Below are 21,618 nucleotides of genomic sequence, written 5' to 3' on the forward strand. Positions count from 1 at the left end.
CAGTTCCAACAGCGTTAAGTAGGAGTGATCTCTTCTCACAATTTGTATCTGCCAAGCCAGCCACCTCACCAAATGTACGACTGATACCAGGTAGAATTCTGTATGTGCTTATAAAAATACATGTGATGAATAGGCTACAGAGAAAGGGAGACAGTTATTCACATATTTGTTAACTTTGAAAACACATGGAGAACTATTTCAATTAAAATTCGCTAGATTTATAACACCTACAATTTATCATACGAAAGGCAAGTCCAATTATACACCATGCCTCCTGTGAACCTCTTGTATTTGTATTCTGTTTGGGTTATTATTCTCCATCAAATTAGGATAAGAAGTCAAAGTCTAGTAGGGCATGTGTTAGTGTCAGGGATTCAGTATTTCGAATGGAAAATTGGAAAATGTATCCAATGTGTATGCAAATATGTGCTACACAAAAATCTTCCCACTCTCATTCAGAATAATGCCTTGACATTACCTTCGCCGTACATAAGACACAATTAGAGGAGAACATTTAGAAAATCTGTGAATACATATGTGGAATGGAAAATGCTCAGAAGTTCACAAATTTGGAGTTGGTAGAGGAGTTTCCAAAAGTAAGGGACAGGGTAATCACTCCAAAAACATGAATTTCTGCCAGCCTAACATCTGAAGAAACTGCCTGTGAGGTTGGGCAATGAAATATATGCTGTTGTCAGAAGCATTAGCTTCATATGTAGTGAGACCATCAAATCTGGTTCTGCATCTATGTGACCTGGATGACATGGTTTCTTATTTTCCAATAAACATGAGGCAGCAGTGCTGAATTTTCTATTTGTAGGTATACTGTGGCCACTGGATTCTAGGTGTCTCCCCGTGTGGACTGTAAATTCATTTGGTCATCCTCCACTTTCGTGGTGTTTCTTGCTGCTGCACTGGGAGTTTGGTATTTGCTTCATTAAATACAAGGGTTCACCTGGGACACAGTGCTGAAGTGAGTTCTGTCAAGTGTGGTGTGTCGAGTTCTGCAGGAGAATGCACCAACCAGGCTTCTATCCCACATAACTTGCCCTATTGACCATAGCATCCTGATTCTGAACATTGCCCTGAAACCTCTCCATATAACAATATGCTTTTACATATAAGGTTCTACTGACTGCAAAATGTCAGTCACAATCCATTTGGAAGCCAATGGCAGATCCACATGCCCCCACCACAGATGTTTTATCACACACCTGCCAACCACTGCTCTAGAACAACTACTCAGCAAGATCCAACTTACTGGAATCTCTGTTCTACACCATTTTCAAAAAACCCAGTCAATCAAGGCACTGTCCTGTATACTCATGATCAGCAAGAGGACATCCAAATGTTCTCCAGTGCTACCCGGTCATGGGAATTTCAAAAATTTCATGATATTGATATAGCCAATTTTCAAGGATGAAGTTGGAGGCACTGTGGATTTCAATTCACTCAGAAACCATTAAATGAAAACTCTGGAGAATTCTTACAGGCAAGGCTTCCAAAAGTGGCCAAAAGTCAGATTAAGCCAGGCCCATTGAGGTCTACAAAGTATGGTCCATGTGTGTTTTGACTCTCAAATATGGCTGCCAAGTCTTTAAGAATAATATCATGTGTTATCCTGGCTGAGATTCCCTGTGCTCTGTGGAAAGTCAACTAGGGCCTAGATGTCACTTTCCAAGGGCAACTCTCATGCATGGCCATCTAAAATTCCAACACAATTCCTGGCAATAATTCTCTGAGATCAGTAAAAGAACTCAGTCTCTAAGGGGAATCACACCAGAGTGCAAGCCTAGGTGGACCCAGTGATCTCTTCCAACCGCCAGACAAATGTCCACAATTAAAACCAAAACACTCTCACATGGCCCTCATCTTCTTCCATATAGACACTCATTATATCCTCTGGATGGAGGTTTCCATAAGGGATGCAGCCCACGACAGTGTCCAAAATAAGCTCCTTGCACCGCATTTGCCTAAAGTAAGGGTGGCCTGGACTCTCTTCCTGTGAACCAGGAGTAATCAAATAGGCCTACCTTTAATATTGCTTGGCTTCTCCAACTTGAGGCCTTCTAGCTTTGGGGTTTAGATTCTTTAAGTGAATTGGAGTCATGATAATCAAGCACCTATGGCCTAGCCTCTGCAGGGCTTTGAAGAACTCATTTGACCCAAAGAATCCCTATTCTCACTTGATGGATATCTGGAACCTACCAGAGGAAGGCAAGAGAGTTCATCAACAATATCTGATCTTTTTGCCATTTTGGTTTTGGATGCACGCATGGGATCTATCTTTAGATCCATCAGGTGATGAGAATCTAAGCCACAGCGTCACACAGGGCCAACAGGATGCTTCAGACATATCCCAATCCTAAGCAATTAAGCAAAGAGCCACAGGTGATGCCCATTCATTTCCATTTGAAAACTGTTTTCTTCAGGGTTCACAAAGTGGTGGCTTGAGGCAAAAAACTTCCTGACATTCAACAGAACAATAGTTAAGCAAAAGGACCAAAGCAGGGTTTCTCCACTGAGACTTTCCTGGTCAACAGATATCTGAGATTTCTGAGATGCTAGCCATTTCCTTCAGCTATCCAGTACATAGCCATGTCACAGATCTTGGAGGTGGTACAAATCTTGGACACAAAACCATGATACTCTTCTGGAGAATGGGCTGAATTGAGAGAGAAAACAGGAAATTAGGAAGCTTGTAGGTGTTGCCCATCCATAAGGCAAGCCAGAGTCCACTCATGAATTGGGCAGGATGAATGCTGGGAAGCTTTCTACTAGACAGGACACATCCATTGATGCATTGTCTTTTCTAATGTCTACAACAATGGACTCAGTGGGATACACACACATAGAAACACTCACCTTGTCAAAGGACTTAATAGAAATATTCCACACCATACCAAACAAACCGCCTTTCCTACCTATTCTCAGAAAATGATCCACTACCTGCTTTCTCAGGGAAAGCCCCTCTTCAGAGGTTTCCTGGCATTTGGACATCCTCACATCTGTAGGTACCAAAAAAGACTGACTCTGTCCTTGGTAATTCCAAACATGTGAGACCACTGGGACTAGAACAGGGACTGTCTCTGGGTGCCTGGCTTCCTGGATCCCAAGTTCAGAGAGTTCCCTCACCAAGGAAGTGAGGTGAGATCACTTTCTTCAGGATCTGAATGATGTCACTGCCTTGGCAACCACTTTGTTGCTTCCAAAAGTACCATGAGGTGGAGGCTGCCCCGATTTTCATGTGGCACTTTCTCTAGTTAGAATGTTATATCAACCATAAGCACCCGGGAACAGCTTCCACACAGGACTGGTTTGGTCCATGTTCTATACATTAAGAAGAGAGAGAATGATTCAGACACAACCCTTCATCCTGACCAGGATGATTGCCATGGAAGTTGACTTTTGCTTTCTGAGGTACTTCATAGCTGCCTTCATCTTCACCAGGGATTATTTCTGCATGAACATTTGAGTTTCTCAGCAGGTGAAGATCCCCTAGATTCCTGTAGTTTAATACCCACACTGTTCCTGCTCTCCTGCAAAGTTAGTGTATGGTTAGGGTTAATAATATTTTCGATTTGGGTTAGGAATCATTCTGCAGGATGAATAAAGGGATTGGGAACCTGTGATATTTATAAGAATATATAGGTGAAATATATGTATAAAAACGGGAATCTAAGAAAGATTTGAAGCCCAGAAGGGCATTGGGCCCTTGGTTTGGATACTTAGTGTTGAATAATGTTCTGTACAATTGTCTCAGTTAAATCGAAATACAATGGCATAGGACCTTGTACCTAGGATGATTGAATGTAGAAGAGAACATCCAGTCAAAAAGGGATAGTTGGGAGGATTAGGAAGATAGTCAGTAGGTTTAGGAAGAAGAGTGAGTATATGATTTGGAAAAAAAAGCTTCTTTAGCAATAGGGTTTTGTTTAGAGAGTGAATGTAAATGTCAGCACATGTGAAGAGTAAGCCAAAATGATGAACTGGGGAAAATATGTAGGAAATCAGGTGTCAATAGAGACATTACTAAATCAGGCAAAGTATAAAGTGAGGGATAGGATTAGACATTTTCAACAGGCTTGAGTTTGAATATATAATCATAGGAAAAAACAAATATGTCGTCATGAATGGGAATGACATTTGAGAGCATTAGGCAACCTGGACATGGATGCTATTAGTTATCAACATTCACTTTCCTTTTAGGCTTTGGTACAATCATAAGTGTGATATTTTATTTGTTTGTTGTTCAGAATATTACTGTGATAAAATGTATATGTAGATCAGGTGACATGAGTATTTCTTTCACCATTTCTGGGAGCAATAATTTGAAGACGCATACATTAGTATTAGGGGCACAAAGAGGTGTAACCTCTGTCTATGAATATAGAGATAATGCATGAATAGACCATACTATGAATAAATAACATAACTGATTCCACTTTAAATAATGGATTGAAATGACATGTGAAAATATATAAGAAATCTTATATTGATATACAATCATTCATTCCAACCAGTTATATATCTAATGGTAATATTAGGATTATGATTTATGATGAATGGTGTTTGAGTTTTGCTTTATAAGTGATGATGTTAAACGAAAGTAATGTGTTTGGAAAGAAGTCTCATGAAAAGACCAGTCAAGAAACATGGAGGAATGCATGTGTTCTGAATCAGGAAGTGATTGATCGTGAAACAAATGCCTATAAATTTTCTAATTTGTGACTGAAATATATATCCTATGATGTGGATAAACTGAAGACATAGTAACGTACAAGTGTTGAATAAAAATGAAAGTCAAAATACACATCATGTCCCCTAGGAATCTACTTGCATTGATTTTAAACTGGCTAAGTAAATGTAGAAATAATAGGGTTTGTATACACCATTCACTGAATTTAGTTTTCAGTACTAGGAAACAATATGTATTGCAGGTGGATGATTATTATGAGAATAATCTTGTGGAAAGTTGATTATAAATCCACAGATATGAATATGAATGAATTTAGGGAGTGTATAATAAGACACATATATTTCATATTTTGAAAAATCTGAAGAGTGTGTATATATATATATAAATATATATATAAATATATATATATATACAAACACGCACATGCACAGATATTAAAAAGTAGCAATACAGGAGATCCATTATGAAGGCAGGCATGGAGAAATCAAGTCTCTGATCTCTTCAGCTGCACGGGCATAGGAAGTCATAAACTGTCTAAATGCTGTTTGCTCAGAATCACTAGGCAATGTTGACCTGTTGTGAATCTGGGGCGAACAGTCTGGGCCCCTCAGAACACACACAGAGCCCGGATTGGCTGCATTCAAGCTTAGATTCGTCTGGTTTTTGTGACTCAGCACTAACATTCCCGCTGAAATAACTGGTTGGGCTTTCTGAATTGACAGAGTTAAAAGACAACTGAGCCTTCATAGGCAGTGGCCACAGGATTGAAATGGGGCTTGGGAGAGATAGTCAGGACCCACCCATTGCATTGGTCACCCAGCAAAGGGAACAAACGGTCACCATTTTAATGGGATACCACCATGGCATAGAACTGACATTACAGGCGGAGGAGATAACTTCATTGAAACCAACGCGACAAGTGTGTAATCCCATTGCCATCTCTCTCAACACCACGGGGAAACCTCAAGGGCCCCTCCCAGCTCTCCCAGGAGCACGATAGCCAGACCTAGGGAAACAGGATTGGCTCGGGACTTGCGGCGTGGAATTCCCGGCTACCACTCCCACCAGTGCTGACAATTGAGGTCTCTTACACCACCTACCAGGGGCATGGCTCCCGGAAGACAGGAAAATTCGCTGGCGGTTCTCAGGACAAAGCTCTACAAACTTAGGGTCTGAGGGAGGCAAACAGGGAGAGTGTGCCCAGGCGTTCATTAAAACAGGGCTACCAGGAGCAGAGGCCTGGTGTGTAACCAGTATTGTGGTGAGCGTCAAAGGTGAGCGGGGCCTGGCTTGAGGAAGCACAAGAGAAGGCCCTAGGCACTCAGGATTGGAGACCCGCTGAGTCTGGGAGGAAGAGCTGCTGCACAGTGATTTGTTCCCACTTATTTAGAGGAGAAGCTTGGCCCAGTGCACACAGCTCCACCTACTGGAAGAGAAGTTAATTGAACTCTAGTACATAATGTATTATTACTATTATATTATTTGTATGTTTTTCTTTTTCTTTCATTTTCATTTTTGTTGTTGTTCTTTAACTTTTTTAATGTTTTTTATTTTTTTAATTTTTTATTTCATTATTATTATTATTATTTTAAATTTTATTTTTCATTTTTTAATTATCATTATTACTTAAAATTTTCTTTCTTTATTTTCTATTTTTTTCTTTTGTCTTTTCATTTCTTTTCAATTTTATTATACCCCTTCCTTGAATTCTACCTGGATACTCTCACTCTTTAGTGACTTCTTCCCTTCCCTTCTAATATCTTTCCTTCCAAGCATCAAATAAATTTATAAGAGTAAGCAGTAACTCAGTAGTCAAACAGAACAAGAAGTAACATGAGCAGCATAAAAAAGCAAGGAAGAAAAAAAGTACAAACAATGAAGGACAGCCTAAATATTCAAGAGCATCTGGAGTCATCAGAAAAATGGTCATATAAAGAACTCAAGGAATACCTTAGACAGATGTAATGGAACATTAAAGAGGATACGAGACAACAAAAACAAACAGTGAAAGAACGCATTGAAAATGAATTACATAAACAGATAAAATAAGAAATTAAGCATCTTTATCAGGAGATAGAGATTATTAGAAAAATCAAACAATAATTCTAGAAATGAAGGAAATGATAAACCAAATTAAAAACTCAATTGAGAGTATCACTAACAGAGTGGAGCAAGTAGAAGACAGAATGTCAGATAATGAAGACAAAATATATCATCTTGAAAAAACTCTATCCAAGAAAGAAATGCTGTAAAAAATTATGAGAAAACATCCAAGAGATATGGGATAACATTAAAAAAACAAACTTATGAGTCATCCCGAAAGAGGAAGGTACAGAGATTCAAACCAAGGGAATGAGTAACCTGCTGAATGAAATAATTAGAGAAAACTTTCCAAAAATAAAAATGGAAACAGATAAACAAATTGTAGATGCTTACAGGACACTGAGCACACAAAATCACAGTAGACCAATGCCAAGACACATTGTTATGAAGATATCCAATATACAAAACAAAGAGAAAATATTAAAACCTACCAGAGAAAGGAGGCAGATTACAATCAGGGGTAAAACAAAAAGGTTAACAATGGTTTTTTTTTTATCACAGATGCTGGAAGTGAGAAGATCCTGGAACAACGTACTTCAAACACTGAAAGACAATGGATGCCAACCAAGAATTATGTATCCAGCAAAATTAAGCTTAATGTAAGACAACAAAATAAAAATATTTCATGATAAACAAAAGCTAAAAGAATTTGCAGCCAGAAAACCAGCATTGGAAAGCATCTTGAGCAAAACACTACACGAGGAAGAAATGAAAATCAACAATGTAAACCATCAGTGGGAAGTGCCTCAGTAATGACAGAGGGCGGGAAAAGCTAATCATGGAGAAACAAACTAATTTAAAAAAAAGATATAAGCAAATATGGGTGGCAGTACAAACCATATATTAATAGTAACTCTAAACGTTAATGGCTTAAACTCTCCAATAAAGTGACATAGGCTTGTAACTTGAATTAAAAAAAACAAATCCAACAATAAGTTGCCTCCAGGGGACACATCTGAATGGAAAAGACATACACAAGCTGAAGGTGAAAGATTGGGAAAATTTATACCATGCACACAGTCCTCGTAACCAAGCAGGGGTGGCCATCCTCCTATAGAATAAAATCGACCTCAAGACAAATTTAATCAAAAGGGATAAGGAAGGACATTATATACTGTTAAAAGAAACCATTCACTGACAAGACATAACAATTATCAATATTCACGCAGCAAATAATGGTGCTGCGACGTTCATTAAACAAATTCTCCTCAAGTTCAAGAATCAAATAGACCACAGTACAATAATTATGGGTGACTTCAACTCACGTCTCTCACCATTGGACAGATCCTCCAAACAAAAGTTGAATAAAGAAACTATAGAACTCAATATCACAATCAATACCCTAGACTTAAGTGACATATATAGAATATATCAACCATCATCAAGTGGATATACTTTTTTCTCAGCAGCACAGGGATCCTTCTCAAAAATAGACCATATGTTTTGCCATAGGGCAACCCTCAGTAAATATAAAGGGGAGGAGATAATACCATGAATTTTTTGTGATCATAATGGAATGAAACTGGAAACCAATGATAAAAGAAAAAAGAAAAAATCATACATTACATGCAAAATGAACAATATGTTACTGAATGATCAATGGGTTACAGAAGACATAAAGGAGGAAATCAAAAAATTCTTAGAGATAAATGAAAATACAGACACAACATATCAGATTCTATGGGACAAAATGAAAGAAGTTTTAAGAGGTAAATTCATCTCCTGGAGGTCATTCCTCAAAAAAAGAAAGAAAAAAAAAACAACAAATAAATGAGCTCACACTTTATCTCAAAGCCCTAGAAAAGGAAGAGCAAAACAACAGCAAATGTAGCAGAAGGCAAGAAATAATTAAAATCAGAGCGAAATTGAAACAAAAGAAACTATTGAAAAAATTAACAAAACTAAAAGTTGGTTCTTCAAAAAGATAAATAAGATCGACAGACCCTTAGCCATGCTAATGATGAGAAGAAGAGAGAGAACTCAAATTACTAACATACGGGATGAAAAAGGCAATATCAAAACAGATGCAACATAAATACAGAAGAAAATTAGAAATTATTTGGAAACCTGTATTCCAATAAAATAAAAAATAGTGAAGACATTGATAAATTTCTTAAGTCATATGATTTGCCCACACTGAGTCATAAGGGAACACACAATTTAAACAGACCAATATCAATGGATGAAGTAGAAGAAGCAATCAAAAGACTACCAACCAAGAAAAGCCCAGGACCGGATGGGTATACAGCAGAGTTTTACAAAACCTTTAAAGAAGAATTAATACCATTACTTTTCAAGTTATTCAGGAAATAGAAAAACTGGAAGCTCTGCCAAATTCGTTCTATGAGGACAACATCACCCTGATTCTGAAACCAGACAAAGACACCTCAAAGAATGAAAACTACAGACAAATATCTCTGATGAACCTAGATGCAAAAATCCTCATTAAAATTCTGGCGAATTGGATACAAAGGCACATCAAAAAAATTGTGCACCATGATCAACTAGGATTCATCCCTGGGATGCAAGGCTGGTTCAATATATGGAAATTAATAAATGTTATTCACAACATCATTGGACTTAAAGATAAGAACCATATGATCATCTCGATAGACGCAGAAAAAACATTCAACAAAGTAGAGCATTCCTTTATGTTCAAAACATTTTAAAAACTAGGGATAACAGGAACTTACCTCGACATTGTAAAAGCTATCTATGTTAAGCCTCAGGTTAGCATCATTCTGAATGGAGAAAAATTGAAGGCATTCCCTTTAAAATCTGGAACAAGACAGGGATGTCCTCTATCACCACTTCTATTCAATATAGTTCTCGAAAAACTGGCCAGAGCAATTAGAGAGATGAAAGACATTAAAGGCATAAAAATAGGAAAAGAAGAAGTTAACTTATCACTATTTGCAGATGACATGATTCTATACATAGAAGACCAAAAAGGGTCTACAGAAAAAACTACTAGAACTAATAAATGAATGCAGCAATGTGGCAGGATAGAAAATCAAGATGCATAAATCGAAGGCATTTCTGTATATTAGCGACAAAACTTCTGAAACAAAAATGAGTCAAAACACTGCATTCCCAATTTCCTCAAAATAATTAAATACTTGGGAATCAACCTAACAAAAGAGGTGAAAGATTTATATAATGCAAACTACAGAACCCTAAAAAGAGAAATAGAATAAGATCTTAGAAGATGGAAAAATATACCCCGTTCATGGATAGGAAGAACTAACATCATCAATATGGCTATATTACCAAAAGTTCTCTACAGGTTTAATGCAATGCCAATCAAAATCCCAAAGGAATTTTTTGTAGAAATAGATAAAGCAATTATGAAATTCAAATGGAAAAATAAAAGACCCAGAATAGCAAAAGCAATTCTAAGCAGGAAGTGTGAATCAGGCAGTATAGCAATACCAGATTTCAAACTATATTACAGAGCAATTATAATAAAAACAGCATGGTACTGGTACCAAAACAGGCGGGTGGACCAATGGTACAGAATGGAGGACACAGCGACTAATCCAAAAAGCTACAACTATCTTATATTTGATAAAAGAGCTAATGGCCTGCAATGGAGGAAGGATGGCATCTTCATCAAATGGTGTTGGGTAAACTGTAAATCCATATGCAACAAAATGAAACTGAATCCCCTCCTCTCGCCCTGCACAAAAGTTAACTCAAAGTGGATCAAGGAGCTAGATTCAAATCAGAGTCTCTGCGTCTGATAGAAGAAAAAGTTGGCTCAGATCTACATATTGTGTGGTCAGGCTCCAAATTCCTTAATAGGACACCCATAGAACAAGAGTTAATAACAAGAATCAATAAATGGGACTTACTTAAACTGAATTTTTTTTTCTCAGAAAGAGAAACAATAAGAGAGGTAAATATGGAGCCTACATCATGGGAACAAATTTTTAGTCCTCACCCTTCACATGGAGCCCTAATATCTAGAGTATACAAAGTATACAAAGAACTCAGAAAATTAGACAATAATATAACCAATAACCCAATGGGCCAAGGACCTGAACAGAAACTTCTCAGAGGAGGACATAGAATCAATTAACAAGTACATGAAAAAATGCTCTCCATTTCTAGCAGTAAGAGAAACGCAAATAAAAACCACCCTAAAATACCATCTCAATCCAGTGAGATTGGCAGCCATAATGAAGTCAAACAACAACAAGTGCTGGCGAGGATGTGAGGAAAAGGGTACTCTTGTACATTGCTCGTGGGACTGAAACTGGTGCAGCCAATTTGGAAAGGAGTATGGAGTCTCCTGTGAAAGCTTGGAATGGAAGCACCATTTGACCCAGCTATTGCCCTTCTTGGACTATTCCCTGAAGACCTTAAAAGAGCGTACTACAGTGATACTGCCACATCGATTTTCATAGCAGCACAATTCACAATTGCTACACTGTGGAAGCAACCCAGATGCCCTTCAATAGATGAATGGATAAAAAAAAATGTGACCTTTGTATACTATGGAGGATTACGCAGCACTAAAATATGACAAAATCATGGAATTTGCAGGGAAATGCATGGCAATAGAGAAGATTATGCTTAGTGAAGCTAGCCAATCCCTAAAAAACAAATACCAAATATCTTCTTTGATATAATGAGAGCAACTAAGAACAGAGCAGGGAGGAAGAGCATGAAGAAAAGATTAACATTAAGCAGAAACATGAGGTGGGAGGGAAAGGGAGAGAAGAGGGAAATTGCATGGTAATGGAGAGAGACCCTTATTGTTACACAAAATTACATATAAGAGGTTGTGGGAAAATAAACAACGAGAGAAATGAATTAGAGTAGGTATGGTAGAGAGAAAAGATGGGAAGAGAAGGGAGGGGGGATAGTAGAGTATAGGAAAGGTAGCAGAATACAACATTAACTAATAGGGCATTATGTAAAAATATGGATGTTTAACTGATGTGATTCTGCAATCTGTATTTGGAGTAAAAATGGGAGTTCATAACCCACTTGAATCTAATGTATGAAATATGATATGTCAAGAGCTTTGTAATGTTTTGAGCAACCAATAAAAAAAGTAGTGATATATATGCCAATAGAAATTTATCATGAAATATATATAATCAACAGACTGAAAAATATTAATTTTACTGAACATGAAATTATGAATAATGTTATTCAACTAGGAAGCTCACCCATAGGTTGAATTTTCAGTTCCAACAGCGTTTAGGAGGAGTGATCTCTTCTCTCAATTTGCATCTGCCAATTCAGCCACCTCACAAGTGTATACGAGTGATATCAGGTAGGATACTATATGTGCATATAAAAATACATGTGCTGAATAGGCTACAGAGAAAGGGAGACAGGGATTCATATATTTGTTAATTTTAAAAACACATGTAGAACTATTTCAACAAAAAATTGACTAGATTTATAACTCCTACAAAATATAATGCAAAAGGCAATTCCAACTATACACCATGCCTCCTCTGAACTGCTTGTATTCTATTCTTTTTGGGTTATTTTTCACCATCATATTAGGATCATAATTCAGAGTCTAGTAGGGTATGGGTTAGTGTCAGGGATTCAGTATTTCAAAATAAAAATTGAAAAATGAATCCAGTGTGTGTGTAAATATGTGCTACACAAAAATCTTCCCACTCACATCCAGAACAATGCCTTGACATTACCTTCACCCAAGTAAGACACAATTATAGTAGAAAAGTGTGAAAATCTATGAATACATATATTTAATGGAATATGCTCGGGAGTTCACAACCTTGGAGGTGGTAGAGGCGTTTCCAAAAGTAAAGGACAGGGTAAACACTCCACAAACAAAGAGCTCTACTGGCCTAAGACTTCTTGGAATACGGCTTCTGAGGTTGGGCACTTGAAATATATGTTGTTGTCATGAGCTTTGGCTTCCTTTGTCGTGAGACCATAAAAGCTGGGTCTGCATCTATGTGACCTGGAAGACATGATTTCTTATATTTCAATGAACATGAGGAAGCAGTGCTCAATTTTCTCTTTGTAGGTAAACTGTGTCCACTGGAGGCTAAGTGTCTCCCGGTGGGGACAGTGAAGACATTTGATCATCCTCCAATTTTCGTGGTGTTTCTTGCTGCTACACTGGGAATTTGGTACTTGCTTCACACAATATAAGAAGTTCATCTGGGATACAGTGCTGGAGGGTGTTCTGTCACGTGGGGTGGGTTAGCGTCTGCAGGAGAATGTACCAACCAGGCTTCTATCCCACATAGCTTGTCCCAATAACCATAGCAACCTGATTATGAACATTGCCCTGAAACCTCTCCATATAACAAGATGCCTTTACATACAAGGGAATGGGGGCTGCGCCATATCAGTCACAAGCCATTTGTAAGCCGATAGCCGATCCACATGGCCCCACCATGATGTTTCATCACACACCTCCCCACCACTGCTCTAGGCCCACTACACAGCAGGCTCCAAATTCCTGGCATCTCGTATTCTACACCATTTTCATGAAACCCAGTCAAACAAGGCACTTTCTGGTATACACATGATCAGCAACAGGACATCCAACGTTTCTGCAGTGCCACCTGGTCATGGGAATTTCCAAAATTTATGGTATTTATCTAGCAAGTTTTCAAGGATGAAGTTAGAGGCACTGTGGGTTTCAATTCATTCAGGAACCGTTAAGTGTTGAGAAAGCTCATTTCAATGAATGCTCTGGAGAACTCTAAAGTCAAGGCTTCTCAAAGAGTTGCCAACAGGTCACATGAAGCCAGGCCAATTGACGTCTACAATGTGAGGTCCATGTGTGTTTTGACTCTCAACTATGGCTACCAAGTCTTTCAGAATAAAATCATGTGATATTCTGGCTGAGATTCCCAGGCCTCTGTGGAAAGCCACCCTGGGCCTAGATCTCAGTTTCCAAGAGTGAGTCTCATGCGTGGCCTCCTAAAATCCCAACACAATTCATGGCAATACTTCTCTGAGGTCAGTTCCAGAACTCAGTCTCTAAGGGTAAATCATACCAGAGTTCAAGCCCAGGTGGACCCAGTCATCCCTTTCAACTGCCACAAAAATGACCAAAATTAAAATGAAATCACTCCCACAGGGCCATAATCTTCTTCCTTCTAGACACTCATCATAACCTCTAGCTGGAGGTTTCAATGAGCACAAGGTAGTGTCCAAAATAAGCTCACTTGCCCCTCATTTGCCTAAAAACATGGTGGCCTGAACACTATTCCTGTGAACCAGGAGTGATCAAATATTGCTGCTCTTAAAGTGTTCCGCTTCTCCAATTTGAGGCCTACTGGCTGAAGCCTATAAATTCTTGATGTGATTTGGAGTCATGAGAAAACCCAAGCACATATGGGCTAGCCTCTGCAGGGATTTCAAAGACTCATTTGACCCAAAGGATCCCTATTCTCACTTGATGGAGGTCAGGAACATAAAACAAGAAGGCAAAAATATTCGTCCACAATGACTTCTCTTTTTGTCATTTTGGTTTTGAAATCACATGGGATCTTTCTTTAGATCCATCAGGTGCTGAGAATCTAAGCCACAACCTCATTCAAGGACAAGAGGCTGAATCAGACACATTCCATTCCAAAGCAATTAAGCAAAGAGCCACAGGTGATGTCCATTCATTTCCATATGAAAACAGTCGTCTTAAGGCTACACAACAGGGTGGCCTTAGGCAAAGACTTTCCTGACATTCAGGGTAATAGAAACAGAAGTAAGCAAATGGCCCAAAGAAGGGTTTCTCCACTGAGACTTTACTGGTCACACTGATATCTGATTTTTCTGAGATGCTCCCATTCCCTTAAGCTATCCAGTACATGGCCATGTCACAGAGCCTTGTGGTGTTACATATCTGGGACTCAAAACCATGAGCCTATTCTGGAGAGTGGCTGGAAAACACGAAGAAAACAGGAACTTAAGAAGATAGTAGATGTTGCCCATCCATAAGGCAAGCTGCAGTCCATTCATCAATTGGGCAGTAAGAATGCGGGGAAGCTTTCAACTAGAGACAACACATCCATTGATGCATTGTCTTTTCTAATGTCTACAACAACGGATACAGTGGAATACACAGACATAGAAACACTCACCATGTCAAACGACTTACTAGAAATAGTCCACTCCAAACCAAACAAACCACCTTTCCTAGCTATTCTCAGAACATCAGAAAAAAACACAAACTCACACCTACAATGGCAAAGGCAATTCTTTCCCCCAAGTAGGTCTGTGATTATCTGGAGTGTCTTCTGACTGGTGGGCCATATTATGTTCCCCAAAAATGTCCTGTCCTGTTTCAGTTCTGGTCTCCTTGGCCAATTCTGTGAAGTTGTCAGGAGCCAGTGGTTCGCCACTACCTACTTTCTCAGGAAAGGCCCCTCTTCAGAGCTCTGCTGGAATTTGGCCATCCTCACATCAGTAGGTACCAAGAAAGACTGACTATGTCTTTGGGAAAAGCAAACAAGTTAGCCCACTGGGACTCAGAGTGAGACTGACTCTGGGTGCCTGGCTTCCTGGATCCCAAGTTCAGAGAATTACATCACCAAGGAAGTGAAGTGAGGTCACTTCTTTCAGGAACTGAATATGGTCACTGCCTCGGTAACCACTTTGTCCTAACAGTTGCTTCCAAGGTTCCCATGAGATGGAGGCTGCCCCAACATCCTGTGACACATTCAGAAGTTAGAATGGTATATCAACCATAGGCACCCAGGAACAGCTCTCCACACAGGCCTGGATTGGTCCATCTTCTCTACTTTAAGAAGACAGAGGCTGATTCAGACACATCAATTCACCCTGACCAGGTTGTTTGCCATGGAAGATGACTATTGCTCTCTCAGGTCCTACATAGCTGCCTATATATTCTCCAAGGATCATTTCTCCATGGATCTTTTAGGTTCTCAGCAGGTGGAAGATCATCTACATTCCTATATTGTAAGACCCACTCTGTCCCTGCTCTTCTGTACGTTATATTGAAGGAACAGTGTATAGTTAAGGTTAATAATAGGTTTGATTTGGGTTACGAATCATTCTGCGGGATGAATAATGGCATTGGCAACCTGTGATATTTATAAGAGTATATATGTGAAATATAACTATGAAAGCAGAAATCTAGGTAAGATTTGAAGTCCAGAAGGGCACTGGGGACTTGAGTGGGATACTTAGCTTTGAGTTATGTGCTGCACAGATGTCTCAAATAAATCAATATACACTGGCATCGGACCTTGTACTTTGGATGATTGAATGTTGAAAAGAACATCCAGTCAAAAAGCGATAGTCGGTAGGATTAGGAAGGTAGTCTGTAGGTTTAGAAAGAAGAGTGAGTATAGGATTTGGACCAAAAGTTCTTTAGCAATAGGGTTTCGGGTAGAGAGTGTATGTAAATGTCAGTACATGTGAAGAGTCAGTCACAATGATGAACTGGGGAAATCATGTAGGAAAGCAGATATCAATAGAGACATTAGGAAATCAAGCAAAGTATAAATTGTGTGATAGGGTTAGACATTTTCAACAGGTTTGAGGTTGAATAGATAATCTTAGGAAGAAACAAATATGTAGTCACCAATAGGATTGATATTTGAGAGCATTAGGCAACCTGGACATGGATGTTTTTAGTAATCCATGCTCACTTTCTATTTAGGCTTTGGTACAATTGTAAGTGTGACCTTTGCTTTTGGTGTCCAGAATATTTCTGTGATAAAATGTGTATGTAGATCAGGTGACATGAGTATTTCTTCCACCATTTCTTGGAGCAATATTTTGAAGACTTATAAATTAGTATAGTCGTACAAAGATGTGTACCCTGTTTCTATGAATATACACATAATGCATGAATAGACCATACTGTGAATAAATAATATAACTGGATCCACTTTAAATAATGGATTGAATAGATATCTGAAAATATATAAGAAATGTTATATTGATATACAATCATTCATTCCAACCAGTTATATATCTAATGATCATCTTAGGGTTATGGTTTATCATGAAGGGTTTGTGAGTTTTGTTTCAAAATTGATTATGGAAATCGAAAAAAATGTATTTGGAAAAAAAGTCTCATGAATAGACCACTGAAGAAACGTAGAGAAATTCATGTGTTCTGGAGCAGGAAGTGATTGAAAGTGAAACAAATGCCTATAAATTTGTTAACTAGTGAATAAAATATATATTCTATGATGTACATAAACTGAAGGAATAGTAATGTACCAGTGTGGAATAAAAATTAACGTCAAAATACACATCATGTTCCATAGTAACCTACATGCATTGATGTTAAACTGGGTCAGTTAATGTAGACATATTAGGATTTGTATGCACCTTTCACTGAAGTTAGTTTTCAGTACTAGCAAACAAATATGTATTTCGGGTGGATGAATATTTCTAAGAATAATCTTGTGAAAAGTTGATTATTAATCCACATACATGAACATGAATGAATTTAGGGATTGTATATAAGACACATATATTTCATATTTTTAAAAATCTGGAGAATATATATATATATATATATATATATATATATATATATATATATATATATATACACACACACACACACACACACACACACACACGAACAGAGACATTAATAAGTAGCAATATATATGCCAATCGAAATTCATCATGAAATATATATCATAAAGATGCAAAAACATTCATTTTACTGAACATGGGTTTATGTATAATGTTGTTCTACTGGGAAGCTCACCCATAGGTTGAATTTTCAGTTCCAACAGGGTTTAGGAGGAGTGGTCACTTCTCACACTTTGTATCTGCTAAGTCATGTAACTCACAAGAATGTACGTGTGATATCACGCAGGATTCTATTTGTGCATATAAAAATACATGTGCTGAATAGGCTCCAGAGAATGGGAGACAGTAATTCACATATTTGTTAACTTTGAAAACACATGGAGAACTATTTCAATTAAAAATTGACTAAATTTATAACACCTACCCTTTATCATGCAAATGGCAAGTCGAACTCTGAACTGCATGTACTTATGTACTGTTTGGGTTATTTTTCTCCATCATATTAGAATTAGTAGTCAGAGTCTAGTAGAATATGGGTTAGTGTCAGGGATTCAGAATTTCGAATGGAAAATAGGAAAATTAATCCAATGTGTATGCAAATATGTGCTACAACAAATCTTCCCAGTCTCATCCAGAACCATGCCTTGACATTACCTTCGCCCCAAGTAAGACACAATTAGAGGAGAAGAGTTACAAAATCTGTGATTACATTTTTGGAATGGAAAATGCTCAAGAGTGCACAAACTTGGAGGTGGAATAGGAGTTTCCAAAAATAAGGACAGGGTACACACTCCACAAACATGGAGCTCTGCTTGCCTAAAACTTTTTGAGAAACTGCCACTGAGGTTGGGCACTGAAATATAGGTTGTTGTCACGAGTTAAGCTTCCTTTGTAGTGAGACCCTCAAAGCTGGGTCTGCATCTATGTGACCAGGAGGACAAAGTTTCTTATTTTACAATGAACACGAGGCAGCAGTGCTGAATTCTCTCTTTGTAGGTAAACTGTGGCCACTGGGGCTTAGTGTCTCCAAGTGTGGACTGTGAAGCCATATGGTCATCCTCCATTTCGTGGTGTTTCTTCCTGCTGCACTGGGAGTTTGGTATTTGCTTCACGAAATACAAGGAGTTCAACTGCAACAAAGTGCAAGAGGGAGTTCTGTCACGTGTGGTGGATCAGGGTCTGCAGGATGATACAAGAACCAGGCTTCTATCCCACATAGCTTGACCCCTTGACCATAGCAACCTGATTCTGAACAATATCCTGAAATCGCTCCATATAGCAAGTTGCTTTACACAGAAGGTTCTGCTGGCTGTGCCATGTCAGTCACAAGCCATTTGGAAGCCAATGGCAGATCCACATGGCCCCATCACAGATGTTTTATCACATACCTGCCCAACACTGCTCTAGGCCCACTACTCAACAGAGTCCAACTTACTGACATCTCTGTTCTACACCATTTACATGAAACCCAGTAAAACAAGACACTGAAATATTCATGACCAGCAACAGGTCATCCAAAGGTTCTCCAGTGCCACCTGGTGATGGGAATTTCAAAAATTTCATGGCATTTATCTAGCAATTTTTCAAGGATGAAGTTGGAGGCACTGTGAGTTTCAATTCATTCAGGAACCATTAAATGGTTAGGAAGCTCATTTCAATGAAAGCTCTTGAGAACACTCACAGGTAAGGCTTCCCAAAGAATGGTGAAAAGATCACATGATGTTTAGCTCATTTAGCTCTACAATGTGAGGTCCATATGAGTTTTGACTCTCAACGATGGGTGCCAAGTCTTTCAGAATAAAATCATGTGGTATCCTGGCTGAGAGGCCCAGTGCTCTGTGGAAAGCCACCCTGGGCCTAGAACTCAGTTTCCAAGGGCGACACTCATGCCTGGCTTCCTAAAATCTCAACACTATTCATGGCAATACTTCTCTGAGTTCAGTTGCAGAACTCAGTCTCTAAGGAAATCACACCAGAGTTCAAGCACATGTGAACCAAGTCATCTCTTCTAACCGCCACCCAAATGACCACAATTTAAACAAAAACACTCCAACGTGGCGCTCATCTTCTTCCATATAGACACACATAATAACCTGTGGCTAGAGTTTTCCATGAGGGGCACAGCTCAAGTCCGTGTCCAAAATAAGCTCTCTTGCACCTAAATTGCCTAATTCAGGGTGGCATGGACACCCTTCTTGTGAACCAGGAGAGATCAAATAGGCCTCCCATTAATACTGCTCCACTTCTTCAATTTGAGGTCAACTGACTGTGGGGTTTGGATTCTTTATGTAAATTGGAGTCTTGAGAAAACCCAAGCAACCATGGGCTAGCCTCTGCAGGGCTTTGAAGATCTCATTTGACCCAAAGGATCCCTATTCTGGCTTGATGGAGTTCAGGAAAGTTACAGAGGAAGGCGAGAGACTTCATCCACAAGGACTGCTCTGTGGCCATTTTGGTCTTGGATGTACACATGGGATCTTTCTTTATATCCATCAGAAGGTGAGAATCTAAGCCACAGCCTCACACAGGGCAAATAGGCTGATTCAGACACATCCTCTCCAAAGCAATTAAGCAAAGAACCACAGGTAATACCCATTCATTTCCATTTGAAAACTGTTTTCTTCAGGCTTCACAAAGTGGTGGCCTGAGGAAAAGACCTTCCTGACATTCAGGGCAACAGAAGATTAGGTAATCAAAAGGCCCCAAGCAGGGTTTCTCCACTGAGACTTTACTGGTAACATTGATATCTGAGTTTTCTGAGATGCTCGCCATTCCCTTTAGCTATCTAGTACATGGTCATTTCAAAGAGCTTCGTGGTTGTACATATCTTAAACACAAAACCATGAGCCTATTCTGGAGAGTGGCCAGAATTCAGGAAGAAAACAGGATCTTAGAAAGATAGTAAGTGTTGCCATCAATAAGGCAAGCTGCAGTCCATTAATAAATTGGGAAGGATGAATGCTGGGAAGCTTTCTAGCTGACAGGACATATTCATTGATGCATTCTCTCTTCTAATGTCTACAACCACGGGCACAGTGGGATACACTGACATAGAAACACTCGCGTTGTCAAACGACTTACTAGAAACCGTTCACTCCAAAAAAAACCAAACCTTCTTTCATACCTATTCTCAGAACATGAGACAAAACCACAAACTCACACCCACATCACAAAGGCACCTCCTTCCCCCATGTAGGTCTGTGACTATCTGGAGAGTCCTCTGACTGGTGGGCCATACTATGTTCCAGGAAATGGCCTGTTCTTTCTCAAATCTGGTCTTTTTGGCCAACTCTGTGAAGTTTTTAGGATCCAGTGGTGAGCCAATGCCTGCTTTCTCAGGAAAGCCCCCTCTTCATAGCTTTTCTTGCATTTGGCCATCCTCACATCAGTAGGTCCCAAGAAAGACTGAGTCTGTCCTTGGTAAATCAAAATAAGTTTGACAACTGGGACTGGGACTTGGACTGGCTCTGGGTGCCAGGCTTCCTGGATTCCAAGTTCAGAGAGTTACATCACCATAGAAGTTAGGTGAGGTCACTTTCTTTAGGAACTGAATGAGGTCACTGCCTTGACAACAACTTTGTCCTAACAGTTGCTTCCAAGGTTCCCATGAGAAGGAGGCTGCCCCTACTTTCTGTGACACTTTCACAAGTTAGAATGGTATGTCACCCATTGGCACGCAGGAGCAGCTCTCAACACATCCCTGCTTTGGTCCATCTTCTCTACATTAAGAAGAGAGTGGCTGATTCAGACACATCCCTTCATCATGAGCAGGTTGTTTGCCATGGAAGACTTTTGCTCTCTCAGGTCCTTCATAGTTGACTACATCTTCTCCAGGGATCATTTCTTCAAGGACCTTTGAGGTTCTCAGCAGGTGGAAGATCCTCTATATTCCTGTATTTTAAGACCAACTCTGTCCCCGCTCTTCTGTAAAATTAGATTGAGAGAACAGTGTATGGTTAGGGTTAATAACAGGTTCAATTTCGGTGAGAAAAGAAACTACATGGTTGAGCAAACAGGGTCCTACAGTTAACAATAATATGAGAATTATTAATGGACTAGCCTGGGTGGATAAAAGTGTAGTTAACTAGGTGGACTATGTGAACCAAGACTCAAACCTCCCTTTGGGGGCCTCTGTCTTTCTTTGACACTCTTCAAGTAATTTTCTTAATTTACTCATAGATTCTTTTACAACTCCAGTATTGTCGGCATAAAAAACATCATTCTTTCCTCAATGCAAGCAAAAAGGCACCCTTCTCTCATGAAGAGGAGGTCCAACACTCGCCTGCTCT

Source organism: Callospermophilus lateralis, unplaced genomic scaffold, assembly GCF_048772815.1.
Source record: "Callospermophilus lateralis isolate mCalLat2 unplaced genomic scaffold, mCalLat2.hap1 Scaffold_97, whole genome shotgun sequence".
In the NCBI taxonomy this organism is placed as follows: Eukaryota; Metazoa; Chordata; class Mammalia; order Rodentia; family Sciuridae; genus Callospermophilus; species Callospermophilus lateralis.